Source organism: Ascaphus truei, chromosome 12 (genome assembly GCF_040206685.1).
Source record: "Ascaphus truei isolate aAscTru1 chromosome 12, aAscTru1.hap1, whole genome shotgun sequence".
Classification (NCBI taxonomy): Eukaryota; Metazoa; Chordata; class Amphibia; order Anura; family Ascaphidae; genus Ascaphus; species Ascaphus truei.
The window spans coordinates 40,401,070-40,414,180 of NC_134494.1; positions in this window are offsets into that span (position 1 = coordinate 40,401,070).

Genomic DNA, 13,111 nt, shown 5'->3' on the forward strand with positions numbered 1-13,111 from the left:
CCGTGAGTTCTAACGATCTCCTGCTGTCTGTTCACAGGAAATATATATCCTATCTTTATCTCAGCAGCAGACGAAGGGTGAGAACTGCAGATCATGTGCTGGGAGTTTGTGCCGGTTTGCGAATCTTTCACAATCCTCATTGAGACATCCAAAAATTCTGCACACATTGGGCAATTTCCCACCGCCCACACACGTAACTTTTCTCTCGCACGCCAACAGTGGCCTCAGAGCTGTGAATATGAGCGCACACAGACTGCGGGGTCTCTGTGTACAGTACTATTAGCCCCGTGCATGGTATCACTGATTTAATATTCTGCCAGCGGGTGTCTGCATTAAATAAATAACAACAACTTGGCAAATTTCTTGCATTTGAAGCCAATTTCTTGGGTAGGAAGGTTTATGCCCCGATCATGTGCAGGTTTATCTCACAAATAATGCTAAACAATGATGCCAAGAGACACATCCCACTCCTGCATACTAATACTGTATCAAAATCTCCTGAGTGCAACAGTGGTGCACAGAATGGTGCAAACAAAAACATTAACAGTATTTGCACCAGTTTTCCAGCCAGAAGATACAGTATTAGTAAAAAAAAAAAAAACTACTGTATGACACAAACCCCCATTTGTACATAGTGCTCTATGTCCGTAGGACCATCCCGGTATCGCTCACTGGCTCTGGTGCAGCAAAGCATCCTTAATACATTGACACGTAAGGGGTATTTATAATACAGGGAGACCCAGTGTAAAATAATTGCCCCACACTTATCAGAGGTAAAACGCCAATTGTTTTTAATGGGTCTCCTTTACCATGATAAATCGCTGCTGGGGAGCACTATGTACAGGCTGGCTGTATAAATAAAGATATACACACAGACATATATCGGGTGATATTTTTGCATTCGGTTTTGTCTCCATTTTGCAGCCTCCCATTTTCATCTTGTTCTCAGTTTGAATTATCAAAGTCTCCCTGTTGCAAAACGGGGACAATAATTGCACAAAGAAAACCTTCATCTGATAACTGTTTATACTGCACATGGCACACGTATAAGGGACAGGAATAATTCCTACTATGACCAGCGTACGCGATGCAGTGCTGCGGTCCAGATGTAAGCTTATTTATTTATCAAATGCGTTACCAGGAAGTAATACAGTGCGAGTTACCTCTCGTTTTCACGCATGTCCTGGGCACAGAGTTATGATGACAAATACATGTTTACAAATACATAGTTACATTAAGTGAGCATTCTATATAAAGACATTGTATATATATACCGTATGTATGTGTATATATGTATGCACAAGTGAATTTCTTTGAGGAGTATCTGCAGGTCTTCATCTTTTTCACATTGATACCATATTCACAGCTTTACACCCATTATAAAATCACGACGGTATTTTTTGAGTATTTGTAGCAACACTACAGGTCATATTCTTGCAGCAGCAGCATAGTATAACAACTCCACTCTTTATTCTTGTTCTCTTCGTTTATATAGCGCCATCCAGCTTCAGAATACACGTGACATCATATTGTAACACATAATGGGAATAAATGCGTCAGACATAAAACAATAGGAAAAGGAGTCCCTGCCCCAAAGAGCTTACAATCAGATCTGCTCACCACTGTCTCAGTTCGAGGAGTCAGCATATGTTAGAGGGGTGGAGCGGGGGGAGGGGCAGCTCTACTGTAATTTTGGCAGCTGCTTTATATTCCAGGCCGCAGTTAGAACCGTACGCTGGGCTCTATATTTAGACACCATAACTCAATCCTTAGCGAGGTCTCTGCAGCTACTGAAAGATGGCAGCTCATAACAAGGATGCCTTTGTCAGATGCCTCCTGATACTTTTCTTATGGCGAAATAATCCCGTGGCATAACTCATTAGCTGCAGGCTGAGCTCGGCAACGCGAAATATCCCAGGATGGAGTGAATCCAAAGAACACTTCCGAGCCCAGAAGAATGAGATGAAATGAAATGCATGCCCATTACACGTAGTATCTGCCCAGCGAGCACGCGGTGCCCGGGTAATGTCATCCTACTAATGAAGAAGGAATTTGATGTTATTTTGCTTCACAGGCAAACCAGGTTTCGGAGCGTAATATCTGGGAGGCTTGGCATATCATTCAGAGCAGAAAGCAGCACCATGGACAGCACCATGGAGAGGGGTAGGCAAAAACAGCCCTCAAGGGCCACCAGCAGCTAAGGTCTTCAGGGTAACCCGTTTCCGCACAGGTGGCTCAGTCAGTTGCTGCTTCAGCACAGGTGGCGCAATCAGTGGCATTGCTCCACCTGTGCTGAAGCAAGGTTAATCCTTAAAACCTGACCTGGTGGTGGCCCGTGAGGACTGGAGCTGCGCGGCTCTGAATATTCTTCTGCGTAGCAGACAACCAGACAAGCCTTTATTATATGAAACAGATGTTTCTATGACCCTGAGGTTCTGCCATGCAGAATGGTCCGCGGAGCCTCTCTGAGACAGGTGCTGAGCTCAGAACCTACGGTAGGTTTGGCTATGAAACAAAAAAACAACGTTGGCTCCATGATTACAGTTATATGTAAATGTCATTGCAAGGTCATACACCAATATTTATGTCTACCGTCTAAGCATATATTTGGTACATTATACCTCTAAGTGCCCATCTGTTGCTCTATCTCCTCAGAAATGAATTCCCACAAAATGTTATATAGAAAATAAACCTGTTGATCGTGATTGGAGAGATTCTACAGAACCTTTTTAAGGTGTCCTCAAGGCCGGACATTGACCTTCTGAGGCCCTCAGCTAGAGTTGCCAGGTGTCCAATATTGAACCGGACTGTCCTGTATTTGGACGCTTGGTCCAGTAAAATATTAGAGGTAATACTGGACATGTATGTCTATACCGTATTAATTCTCTGTACATGTATGTGTATATTGGTATTACCTCTCTTTACATGTATGTGTATACCGGTATTACCCCTGTGCAGTTACCCGCTGGAGCACCCGGCAGGTACCTATATCTTTAAGTGCACCAACACAGTACGCACACCATACTGGCAGTGCATGTAAGGGTGGGGTTTGTATTCTCATGGACACCAGGGTGGTTGGGTACCCGAGGTCCCATCAGGTACTGTGGACACGGTGTGGGTTACACGGTGGTGGGGTAAGGCCCTGCGAGGCTGAAGGGGTAGCTGTAACCAGTAGTATTATTATTCCCTCATCACTGCATATTTACTTGTTCTCAAGTAAAGGTTATTATTATTATATACTGTGTGAGGATATCAGTATTGTGGTTCCTGTGAGGGGCTCCTCCCACTACATTGGGATCCCTCCCAGGTGGAGGCGCTGTACCAAGTTTGCATTATTATAGCACCCCGGGCTCCCCGTGGCGGAGGTTTGGGATCTCCGTGAGCCAACAGGTAAAGCCAGCACCAGTACACTCTTTACCCTAGGGGGAAAGAGTGCTACATACTGAAGGCCAACCTGGAGAAAACTTGGTGCCGCAGTGTTTCCCGACATCCTGCTGCAACTCCCCCTCCAACTGCAGTGAACATGGCTGTGACGCCGCGTTGCGTCATGACGTCACGAAGCATCCCGTTGTCATGGCAACCATGTTCACTGCAGTTGGAGAGGGATTTGCCGGAGAATGCCGGAGACGCTGCTGCCGCACCCCGCAGCCACCTGGGGATTGACAGGATAAACCCATAGCCTGGAAGTAGGTGCTCAAAACCTGAATTCTCTGGGTCAAACTCGGAGAGGTGGCAACCCTGGTGACACCACCAGAACAAATTAATGTAAACCAATGAAGGCGCACCTAGTGCCCACGATCAAGCGCTACGGAGCGACAGATAACAAAGGATACAAATGAAATCGTTTTTTTCGCGTCACGTGAGCAGTTCAGCCAATGAGGACGAATCGCTCATATGACATCACGGCCACGCCTCCCTATCGCCTCCAGCCTAGTGCATGTCACGTGTGCACGGCCGCTATAACCTTAGCCTGAGAAAGGTGAGGGGGAAGAGGCGGGGCCTCAGTCAGTGGGCTGGTCAGAAGCTGCAGCATGAGAGGCGGAGAAAGGGAAGAGGAGGGGGTGAGGCCTCAGTGAGTGGGTGGGGCCTCAGTGAGTGGGCGGGGCAGGGCCTCATTGAGTGGGCAGGTCAGAAACTGCAGCATCAGAGAGGTGGAGAAAGGGAAGTGAAGGGGGCGGGGCCTCCGTGAATGGGCGGGGGACTCATTGAGTGGGCGGGTTGGAAGCTGCAGTATGAGAGACAATCTAAGCAAAGTGAAGGGGCGGGGGCCTCAGTGAGTGGGCGGGACTTAATCTTGGGGGAAAACAGCCAAAAGAAAAAAACTCAGAGAGAAAATAAAAGGGGGATAAGGAAAAGACATGGGTGGGGAGGAGTGAGAAAGGGGGATAAGGAAAAGACACGGGGGGGAGAGTGAGAAAGGGGGATAAGGAAAAGGCATGAGGAGGGGGAGAGTGAGAAAGGGGGATAAAGAAAATACATGAGGAGGGGGGAGAGTGAGAAAGGGGGATAAGGAAAAGACATGGGGGGAGAGTGAGAAAGGGGGATAAGGAAAAGACATGGGTGGGGGGAGAAACATGGGGGATTACATACAGAGAATGGCATGTGTGAGAAAAGAGAAGGAGGGGAGAACATGATAAATACCAGAGGGGAGAAAGAATGAGGTGAACAGTGTAAGGAGAGGAAGACATGCAAGGCGTGTTTTCCCTGTACACCTTCCCTTTCTAACAAGGTGTCCAACATTTTTTTGAACAAATCTATTGTATCTGCCATCACAGTCTCCATGGGTCATGAATCCCACATTCCCTTCCATCCATTGCCCGTTTAATGCCAGATAAGATCTTGTTTGCCTTTGCAGCTACTGCATGACTTTGGGCACTATTGCTAAATCTGCTATCTACAAGCACTCCTAAATTCTTCCCCATCAAGGATTGACCTAATTTTGCCCCATTTAATTGGTAAATTGCCTTGTTTGCCAAATGCATAACCTTACATTTATCTGCATTAGACCTCATCTGCTTTTTAGATGCCTACATTTTTCAGTTTATCCAAGTCCTTCTGGAGAGAAATGTAATCCTGCTCTGATTTCTATCCACAAAGTCTCTACATTTTCATCAATCCCTTAATAATGGGTTTTAAATCTGATTTAACATATAAACACAATCCACCACCTCTTCTATTTGCTTGATCCCTCAGAAAAACGGGATAACCCTCTAAATTAACTGCCCAGTCATGAGTTTCATCCCACCATGTTTCGGGAATGCCTATGATATCATACTGCTCCCTTCTACCTATTAATTCAAGCTCCCCCATTTTATCTGTCAGGCTTTTTTCATTAGCAAGCCCATGCATTTAAGGTTTTTTCCATTGTAGCCAGGTCCCCCTCTTACCTCCGGGCTGCGGGAGGGGGACGGATATCAGGGCGCCTTGATGGGAGTAGCGGCGAGCAGGGACATTGCGGAAGCAGGTGGAGAGGCGATTGGATCACCGGAGACTCCCGGCGGCACCCTTTGCAGGGCGCCACCATCTTGATAATGCTTGCGCATGAGCAGAACGTTTCGCGGATGCGCAGTACGGGTTTGGTTGCAGCAGCCATGTTGGTACTCCCGGCGCATGCGCAGAAGCCCCCGAGGTCCGGCTGCCATTACAGACAGAACCGCAGGGGAACTACATTTCCCAGCAGCCCCAGGGGCTGCACATCACATGGTGCGAACGGCCAATAGGGTCCCTAGAATCTCGGGAGAAGAAGTAGATACATTTGACGCACTTCAGAGACCACGCCAGTCAGAAGAGGATGGATCCAGCAAGTAGTGTCTCAGAGCCAGTGGCTCTGAGACTAGGCCTAGTATATCCCCCCTTAGGCTCCAGCTAGGTCCCGACTCACAGTAGCTTGTAGTTGATGCAGGGAAGGCCCCTTAGATATAGGGTGACCAGGTGTCCCGGTTTAGCCGGGACAGTCCCGTTTTTTTAATGGCTGTCTCGGTTTTTTAATGGCTGTCCTGGCTGCCCCGCATTCTTTAAAATGGCCCGTTTTTTTGTGGCTGTTCCGGTTTTGGCCATCACAGCAGGGGGGCAGCAGAGAGCAAAGAATGCAGATAGAGAGGAGAGCAGAGGCCAGTCTGACTGCAGCTGCAGAGGGTGGGGGCGGGGTTAGCTGCAGAGGGTGGGGGCGGGGTTAGCTGCAGAGGGTGGGGGCGGGGTTAGCTGCAGAGGGTGGGGGCGGGGTTAGCTGCAGAGGGTGGGGGCGGGGTTAGCTGCAGAGGGTGGGGGCGGGGTTAGCTGCAGAGGGTGGGGGCGGGGTTAGCTGCAGAGGAGCTTCAGCAGTGAGAGCCAGTGAGGTGCCTGCTGCCAGTCAAGGCTTCCCCCCCCCCCATGCTCCCGAGTGAAAGGTAGGTGTGTGTGTGTGTGTGTGTGTGTGTGTGTGTGTGTGTGTGTGTGTGTGTGTGTGTGTGTGTGTGTGTGTGTGTGTGTGTGCGCAACAATATATATGTGTGTGTGTGTGTGTGTGTGTGTGTGTGTGTGTGTGTGTGTGTGTGTGTGTGTGTGTGTGTGTGTGTGTGTGTGTGTGTGTATATATATCTCTGCAGACAGGATTATTGGCCCTGTGCAGAAATCCCTGCAGACAGGATTTTTGACCCTGTGCAGAGAATGGGGGGATGGGGGAGAATGGGGGGAGGGAAGGGAGAGATTGCGTGGGAAGGGGTAGGAAAAGAATAGAATGGGGGGTGGGAAGTGAGAGGGAGAATGGGGGACAGAAGGTAGAGAGAGAATGGGTGGGGGGGAATAGAGAGAGACTGGGGGGTGAGAGAAAATGGGGGAGGGGAGGGATAGGGAGAATGGGAGTAAGGTAGAGAGGGAATGGGGGAGAAGGTAGAGAGAGTATGGGAAGAGGTAGAATGAATAATACAGCATCAATGGTGACACTATTAGATAAATATCATTATAAAATTAATTTTTTAGTCATGTCATTTGTTGTATTAATCATTTATTTTATGTGTCCTGGTTTTTCATTTTCAAAATCTGGTCTTCCTACTTAGATAGGGACGCTTCCCCATTGTACTGTCCAGTGTCAGGGACACAGTGAGGACACAGTGAGGACACCGCACGGTGATTGCAGCCTGTGGTCAACGTGTAAGGCTAAGGCCCCGCTCCCTCAGTCAGCGCGCCCGCACTGCAGACAGGCGGCGCACTGGCAATTGACCGCGATATGCAGTCTGAGGGAGCCGGGAGCGGAAGGGGGCGGGAGTGGGAGGGGTGGCGGCGTGGTAAAACTTTAAATCTGATCGTGAGGCAAAACTCTGATCGTGTTGCCGTCCACCCTCCACACACAACACATACACACACACATGCACACATGCACACATACACACACACACACACACACACACACATACATATACACTCACACACTTTTCCCCCGCAGCTTCTTCGCTGCTCCCCTCCCAAGCCGCCTCCCATCCGTAGCTCCTTCCCTCCCCTCCTTCCCTCATTGGCTGGCTGCCGCACCACGTGACGCGTCAGAGCTGCAAATCACTAGGAGCTTGCAGCATCGGCCGGCTGACGCGTCACAGAACGCAGTCAGCCAAGTAGTAAGGAGCCAGCGGGGACCTCCACACTGGAGGAAAGGGGCTGGTGGTCAGCTGCCGCGCGTGCTGTCGGAAGCAGCGGGACCCAGGCCTAAGAGACTCTGTATGGTATTATCCATGCTGAAATTCTCCGCCCACGTGGAGGCGGACGCCATCACGGATGATGTTGCTGGATCGGTGGATCACTGTAGCTAAGTCGGCCGCACCGAGTACTGGAGTACTCGGCAGGTACCTCACCTAAGTCCACCAACACTTTTGGGTGGGCCCTGACATTGGGGGAAAAGGACATCAGGTTATTGGTGCCAAGCACCCTATGAACTTACATTGTGGGACACTCGTTGGGGGTATCAGGTTGGGGCACGATTATATTGTGGGGTACAGGGTACTGTGGTCTGTGTTCAGTAATAGTTGTTATATACCTGCCTGTGTGTATTATTGTTATTGTTCCTGTAAGGGGGCTATACCACCACGTTGGGATCCCTTGCAGGTGGAGGCGCTGCACCGAGACGAACCAGAATCACCGCAGTGGCGGAGGCTCAGGCCTCCTGGTTGCCCACAGGTAATAGCAGCATCGGTAGTTCCTTCCCTGGTATGGTGGAACAAGGGCTACAACCGTCTGTGTTATTATCTTATCGGCTCCTGACTTTCTACTCCATTTGTATTGAGTATGGGGTCTCCCTGCGTGCCAAACTCCCACTTCCCCCTACTCCACCTCCATGACCCATAACTATTTCCCCATTCCTATCTATTTTGTCTAGTCCATCACCTCTTGTTTGTCCTTCCCGCCATGAATTAACCTTACTAAACTCCAACTGCCTGCTTGGTGTAGTACATGGCACTGGTAGTATTTCTGAAAATACTACTTTGGAGGTCTTTGCCTTAAGCTTGCGGCCTAGATCCCTTTCATCCTTTTTAGGACCCTCCATCTTGCTTGCATTTGTCACGGCTGCCAATGTGTACTAAGACCGCCGGGTCAGTCCCAACCCCCCGAACAATCTGTCTACCCAAACCGCAATGTGCTGAACCCGAGCACCCGGGAGACAACAAACTGTTCGGTTCATGCAGTCACGGCAACAGATAACCTTCTCTACCGTCCTAGTAATGGAGATCCCTACCACCACAACCTGTCTTGGGCTCTCAGAAGCCCGAGACCCCACTGTGCAGGAGGAAGTATTCCCCTGGCTGCTAGAGGAACCAGTCTCCCCCAGCCTTGCCATTTCTGCCCTGACACTCCCAATATCTTCGCTCAATCTGGAAAATCTATTGGGATGGGTCAGCTCAGAACCGGCCTGCTCTTCCCCCTGCTTCCCCTTCAATCTGTTACCCAGCTACTTACCTGTCCCTGATCCTTACTTACAGCTCCACTAGTCCCAGCCAGGACCTGCTCAGTGAGCATTAAACTCCTTTCAAGATTGTCAATGTCCATCAATGTTGCAAGTTTTCTCTTCAGATCAGCAATCTGAGACTCCAAAGAGACCCCCCCGGGGCTCACACATCCCATAGTGGCATACTCCCTGGAACAGCTGCTCCAAGTGCACATACCTGTTGTTTTAACTACACACTTAATCCAACTGCACTTCAACACACTGTAATTCCTTCACATAGCTCAGTGCTCGCAGGCTGGAAGATTCGTCACCAGCCTCTGTTTAAAGCCCAATCAAGTGTGTTAGGTAGGCAATTAACTAACACACACTCACTGCAATCTCTCAAACCAGGCGGTAAAAAAACCAAAACATTTGCTACAAACGCCCAATTCCCACACAATCAAAATACATGAACCCACTGTGCACTCTCCAAGCTCACACACCAGTGCTAGTGATACACACTGCACACCACTCTCCTTCTGGTTAGAAGTCCTCACTTAATCCAAACTCCACTTGAGCCACATTGCAATTCAGTCACACAGCTCAGTGTTCGTTTACCCAGGCAGGCGAGTTCCAGGTAAATATGGTCCTTAGATTTTTTTTTCAGTTCATCTTGAAAGGTTAAATAGGGTACATAATATCTACCGCTCGCCTACATATATATCCACAATGTATAAAGTGACAGGGTGCATACGGGAATAAATGGTATGAAGGGAGGGTGTCAGAAGAAAAAAGGAAACCTATGTGCACTTGCTAATCACTAAAGAGGGTTTGGAAGCATTCAATCCTAGGGAAACCCCTATATAGCCACTCACCATTTTCAGGGGCCGCATCAGCCCGTGTGACTGTATTGTATTGTATGTCTTTATTTATATAGCGCCATTAATGTACATAGCGCTTCACAGTAGTATTACACGTGGTAATCAAATAAATAACAGATAATATAAATAACAGATCATGGGAATAAGCGCTTTAGACATAAAAGTAACATTAAGGAAGAGCAGTCCCTGCCCCGAGGAGCTTACAGTCTAATTGCTAAGTTACTAAGTCTAATTGACTGCCTGTTAAAGGAATAAGAGACCTTGGGAGGCCTAGCTTTCCAGCCCATCGCTCGACCGGCGTCTGGGTAAGGTTCAGAATCTGTTTCTGCGTCCGCTTATGGCTTTTTAGGGTGTCCAGGGAATCGGGATCACGGGTACGTTATCGGAGCTCAACTTTCCGGTGACCATCTTCCCCCGCATTGACACCCCGTTGTGGTACATTTTAATGGACCGACATGAGAGTTCTTCGTAGATTATTTAATGGAATGGTTAAGTGCCAAGAAACATATTTATCTCCGGGGGGGGGGGGGGGGTGAGATCCAATATGGGGAGAATCCATTCGAAAACTTTCCATTAATGCAAATACCTGAGCAAGCGAGAATAATATATGAACTCGGCGGCAGATTAACGAACAGCACATTAACCCTTTCACTGCCCGAGAGGCAGTCAATGATTTGCAGAGTAATGCGTGACACGTCCCTCTGGCAGAGAAGGGATTAAGATAAGTAGAAGAGAGTCCAATAAAAACCCATCCTTACCAAGGACAGAAGCAATGAGTCTCTTCCAAATACTAATACCACAGGAGACCATCCTTGCAAATAAAATACTATCTGAGCAACATAAAGTTGTATTGTATCGTATGTCTTTATTTGTATAGTGCCATAAATGTACATAGCGCTTCACTGTAGTAATACATATTGTAATCATATAAATAACAAATAATATATATAACAGGTCATGGGAATAAGTGCTTCAGACATAAAAGTAACATTAAGGAAGAGGAGTCCCTGCTCCGAGGAGTTTACAATCTAGTTGAACGTGACTCTGGTAAGCCAAGCAAATCTTATCAAATGTTTCTTCACTGAGCACATTATTAACCCAATGAGAGAGGCTTCCATCGCTAGGCCAATACATGGGGGAGGGTTTCATGGAGTAGTCGCACTTAGCAAAATACCAAACTAATGAGAGGGACAGCAAATACCAAGCAGTAAATCCGCACTCTCCATGTGACTGGTCTGCTGCCTCCCTGCTCTGTCTATCTCCCCCCAACCCTGCACCTACTGTGCCCTACACGCTGAGCATGATACCAGCCGAAAACATCAGGGGCAAATAATGTGTGTGTTTGCACCATTCCCTGCTCCACTACATCAATCACAAGAACCTTGTCAAGTATGTTTCTTGCACCCAGAGCCAATCATTAGCCAGGATACTTTGTGCAACAGAAATATGGCAGATTTGTTGATACAGACAAAAGTGATCCCCGGCATTTAATTTTAAATGCTTTCGGGGAAGCACGGGGACTCTGTAACCCCCGCACCCACCCCCAAAATAATCTCGCGCCCCCCAGTTTGGGCGCCTCTGCCTTAATACATCACATTCTATAAACTCTTAATATAAGTTAGTCCAAAAATGTGAGTTTGCGTCATTCCCCCCAGATGTGCAGAAACGGAATTAAACCGCTTTAAAGAAAAAGCCTTTTTTCTGCGCAGTTTGGACATTGTATTGTATGTCTTTATTTATATAGCGCCATTAATGTACATAGCGCTTCACAGTAGTAATACATGTGGTAATCGAATAAATAACAGATAATATAAATAACAGATCATGGGAATAAGTGCTTTAGACAAACATAACATTAAGGAAGAGGAGTCCCTGCCCCGAGGAGCTTACAATCTAATTGGTAGGTAGGGAGAACGTACAGAGACAGTAGGAGGGAGTTCTGGTAAGTGTGTCTGCAGGGGCCCAAGCTTTATGTATCATGTGTTCAGAATGTTCACAGTGCTATTCGTATGCTTCTTTAAGCAAGTGTGTCTTAAGGTGGGTCTTAAAGGTGGATAGAGAGGGTGCTAGTCGGGTACTGAGGGGAAGGGCATTCCAGAGGTGTGGGGCAGTCAGTGAAAAAGGTTTAAGGCGGGAGAGGGCTTTAGATAAAAAGGGGGTAGAAAGAAGACATCCTTGAGCAGAACGCAAGAGTCGGGATGGTGCATAGCGAGAAATTAGGGCTGAGATGTAAGGAGGGGCAGAAGTGTGTAAAGCTTTAAAAGTGAGAAGAATGGAGTGTGAGATGCGGGATTTGATCGGAAGCCAGGAGAGGGATTTCAGGAGGGGAGATGCTGAGACAGATCTAGGAAAGAGTAGAGTGATTCTGGCAGCAGCATTTAGGATAGATTGTAGGGGAGACAGGTGAGAGGCAGGAAGGCCGGACAGCAGGAGGTTACAGTAATCAAGACGGGAGAGAATGAGGGCCTGAGTCAGAGTTTTAGCAGTCGAGCAACACATGCGAGGACGGCTGACAGAATAGCAACGCGCGCCAGTCCCATCGGAAAGGGCTCTCTCCACATGGATTTGCACAACTCACTATCTAGTTCAATATTCTCCAATGTATACTTATGCTATACTACGGGGGTGCACAAACTTTTCTGTTAGCGCACCCTTGCTTGCTCTCCCCCCCCCTGTTCGCGCCCCACCCCCCTTACCTGCTCTCTGGCATGGGTGGCGTCATATGATGTCACAACGGCATGTGACGTCACGTTGCCATGGCAAGGCATTGCCATTTGACGCTGCAGCATTATTTGCCGCCGCATTGTCATGGCGGCGTGTCGCCGGAGAGAAGGTTAGAGAGAGTTACAGAGGCCTTGCGTGCTCCCCCGGCATTTAATTAAAATGTTGCGGGGAAGAGCGCGGGGCCTCTGTAAGCGCTGCGCCCCCCCCCCCAAGAAAATTTTGCACCCCCCAGTTTACGCACCCCTTTATACATAAACCAGTTTGCAGTGTATACGCACGCTGCACACACGCTGCACACTTGGCTGTTCGTTTCTCTGGGCCCTGCAGCTGAGAACGGACAGAGAGACAGGCTCTTCTTCCAAGGACAGTTCCCAGGAACACTTGAAGCTTATCTGAGTTCACATTCTCTGTGTGTGTCCTCTTTGACCTTCACAACTCAGATCAGAGAGAACGCACAACACACAAACCGTACACACTACAACAGGGGCTTTAATTATCAACAATGAACTCAAGTATTAGCTCAGAGCGGGCAAGGAGTTTTTCTTTCTTTTGTTAGGTGCTACCAAATGTGCTAAGTATCCCTAACTTGCTAACAACCGCTGCATAGTGAGAAAGATAC